The following is a 3,911-nucleotide window of genomic DNA, read 5'->3' as shown; positions in this document are numbered from 1 at the left end:
TTCCTATTTTGGACATACATTGTCTTGTGCATTTTCTAACTTGCCTCCCTATATTGTTCCCTTCCCTAGAGCATACAACCAGGGAGGGCTTCACCAGTGTCCTCTGCTTCACTGATCCCACACTATTGACTCTGCTTTTACGGTTTCCATTGCAGACTTTTAGTCCATGAGTGATGTTTTTTATTCAAAATTATCTAAATCATTCCTCAATTCAGAGCTCTTCTTACTGTCTTGTCTGATTACTGTGTTGTCTTTTCAACTCAAGGTTTATGTTCTTCTGTGAGAGGCTATATATATATTTTTGACTTTTACAGCAGCTTTTGAACAATTTACTGAACTGTATGTATGAATCCTGCATTGGGTAATTTTTAAATATTTGCTTTCTTTGGAATTTGTCTTTGCAGAATTTCTTTAATGAAGCATTACCTATATGGAATTGGTGTCTCTGTTCCCTGTGTTCCTCATTTCTGTCTAGTTGTGGTGTTCCTACTAAGGACTGTCCCTAGAGAGCACATTGTATACAGAGCTACCAGTTCTAATGTTATTCACTCCCCACAGAATTTCTGTCTGCAATACTAGCAGAATTACTGTCTTGAATTGATTTAACAAAAGAATCACACAATTGTACATGTTGGAGGGATAAATGTGTATTCATTATGTCATTGCTGTTGTAGAGCCCAACCTGCTCCTTCAGGGACCTGAGAATCGAGGAGGTAAAGAATGTCCTATTCTTTATCCTCCTCCTTCTCCCCCTCCCCTTTTTTCACCTTCTCCTCCTTTTCCTTTCCATTCTCTCCTTTTCTTATTTTTGAAGATAAAATTAAATACATACTATGATACTATAAGATGGTTATGACCTCAATGAAACAAATATACAAATTAATTATAAAAGAAACCCCACATTCAATGACAATAATGCAAGAAAAGAACTATACAAAAGGAATGTAATTTGATTGTCTTACTTTCAGGTTAACTGAAAATGCAGAGGAAAATATATATATATATTCAATGTGTGTGTTACCTCTCTCCACCCACTCTTCTCTCTTTTGGGGGTTGATAGTAGATGCTCATATTTGGAAATCATTTTTCTGTTGGTATGAGAAGAGTTTTTTATAAGACATAAAAGTTAAGCTAAAGGTTTTTTGTAAAGTAGCAATAAGATGCAAAACTTGCCTACAAGCAATCATTTTTCCACATTAACCTATTACTCACTTATTCTAACACATTGTTGACTATTTACTAAAATATATTTTACCTTTAAAGAGAAAAATTTGTTCTATATCTATAAACATATTACTAATAATTCATAAATGTAAGTGTAGGGAGCCCCTTTTCATAACATCTTCCATAGTGTATATTTGAATTATTTTTGTGAAAATACAACGTAAGACAAAATATTTGATTGTTCAAACCATAATTGCATAAAATGTGTAAGTATAGCCTTTGGGATCGTGCAACTCATGTTATAGGCTTGCCTATTCCCACGCATAAAGTCTGCAAAGTTCAGAATTAGTCCCTAAGGCATGTTAATGTGCTTCTTTGACAACTCTTATTAACCAGAACAAGGTATTTAAATTGCAGATATGCTGCTCAGTAAATATTCAAAAGGCACTTGACGGCTCCACACCAGAACAGCAGATGCTCCTTAGCTGAATGTCACTTGCTTTATTTTGTGATTTATAAAATGTTGGTTTAATTTCATATTTCCCTGGCATTGGAGAGATGAAAAGGAGAAAGAAGAATGGAAGAAAGATAGGAGAAAGGAAAGGAAGGAAACAAAGAAGGAAGGAAGGAAGGAAGGAAGGAAGGAAGGAAGGAAGGAAGGAAGGAGGGAGTGGACGGAGGCCATTCTTACCTTTCAAGAGGGAAACATATATCAGGCACTTTTAAATCATTTTTCTCACTCACTGGTACTTGAGCACAGATCTTCCTTACTCTTTATCTCACATTTTTTTCCAGCCCACTCTGCTTTTCAATATGGAAATCTGTGATTATTCATATTTTCCATGGAACTATTTATTTAGATTATTTTAAGTTGCTAGAAATTAAGTATATTTGTCTGTCTTTATTTTACTTAATTAATGAAGTTGCTCACCTTCTGGAAAAAACTAGTATATATATCCTACCTAATAAAATAGTAATATGTAAATTGACCATCACTCCAACACACAAGATGGCCGCCCCCATGTGGTCAAAGATGGCCACCACAAGATGGCCTGCAGGGGAGAGCAGTTGGGGGTGACCAGGCCTGTAGTGGAGGACAGTTAGGGGCAACCAGGCCTGTAGGGGAGGGCAGTTAGGGGCAATTGGGCTGGCAGGGGAGAAGTTAGGCATTGATTGGTCTGGCAGGAGAGTGGTTAGGGGCAATCGGACAGGCAGGCAAGCAAGCAGTTGGGAGCCAGCAGTCCTGGATTGTGAGGGGGATATCCAACTACCCGTTTAGGCCCGATCTCACCAGGGTCCCAGATTGGAGAGGGTCCAGGCTGGGCTGAGGGACCCCCCCCCCCCCCCCAATGCACAAATTTCATGCACCGGGCCTCTAGTATATATATATTGGAATATATTTTGGAATATATATTGGAATATATATATATATATATATATATATATATATATATATATATTCCAAAGAAAATGATTTAAACCTCTTGGTTGTTATAATATTCTTGAGAATTAGCCTTTATAAGGTGGTCATTTTTTTTTTCATAAAGCAACATAGAACATAATAGAGCTATTCCCCTGGAGAGCAGAGAAGATCACAATTCTTTTATGTCACTACAAACTCTGAACACAGACTTATCTTTCCTTCTCATTACTGTACATTTCCTTGAACAGGACGCCATGGAAGGATACAATGAAATGTCGGAGTCTAACAGATTGTCTTAATCCCATTTCCACCTCTTCTTGGCCTGCATATGTTACATATTCCATGCCTCAAATTTCTCTCTGTTATAATTGGCAGAGACTGCCTGGTTTTCAAGGTTGCTGTGAAAATTAAATTGCTGATATGTACTTTACATGAGTTGACACTACATAAGCAAGTAAAACAAGCCTAGCTGGTGTGGCTCAGTGGTTGAGCATCGACCTATGAACCAGAAGATCACGATTCGATTCCTGGTCATGGTGCATGACTGGGTTTCCAGCTCAATCCCCAGTTGGGGATGTGCAGGAGGCAGTCGATCAATAATTCTCTCTCATCATCAATGTTTCTTTCTCTCTCTCTCTCCTTTCCCTCAGAAATCAATAAAAATATATTTAAAAATGAATAAGTAGATAAATAAATAAAGCAAGAAGAGTCCTCAGTATTTATCATTGGTTAATATATGTTACTGGAGGCCTGGTGCACGAATTCATGCATGGAGGGGGTCCTTGGCCTGGCCAGCAATCAGGGCCAATCAGGGCTGGTTGGCCAGGGGAGCGACTGTGTGATGTTGAATTGGGGTTGGGGGCTGAATGGGGCCGGCTGGGGGGAGGGACCATGGGAGGTTGGCCAGCTGCAGGAGGTTGGCTGTGGGAGAGCACTGACCACCCAGCTGGCAGGGGGGAGGGACCACAGGAAGTTGGCCAGCTATGGGAGGTTGGCTGTGGGAGCACACTGACCACCAGGGGGCAGCTCCTGCATTAAGTATCTGCCCCCTGGTGGTCAGTGCACATCATAGCTACCGCCCGGTCGTAATGGTCACTTAGACTTATCTATATAGATGATTCCTTCAATCTTTCCCAACTACTTATTTGTTTTAGTTTTATTTTTAAAAAGAGCATGAAATATGGGAATAACAGTGGATACTTAAAAAGGAAACCCAAGATTATAAATAGGTATCGAATGATATCCCATTCACACCAACTGCCACATGGAGACTTAGCAAAACTTTTACAGCTGCACAGGATAGAATATTGGTCCCAGTTGGCCT

Source organism: Myotis lucifugus, unplaced genomic scaffold, assembly GCF_000147115.1.
Source record: "Myotis lucifugus unplaced genomic scaffold, Myoluc2.0 scaffold_36, whole genome shotgun sequence".
NCBI classification, from domain to species: Eukaryota; Metazoa; Chordata; class Mammalia; order Chiroptera; family Vespertilionidae; genus Myotis; species Myotis lucifugus.
Note: the sequence above shows the minus strand (reverse complement) of the source record.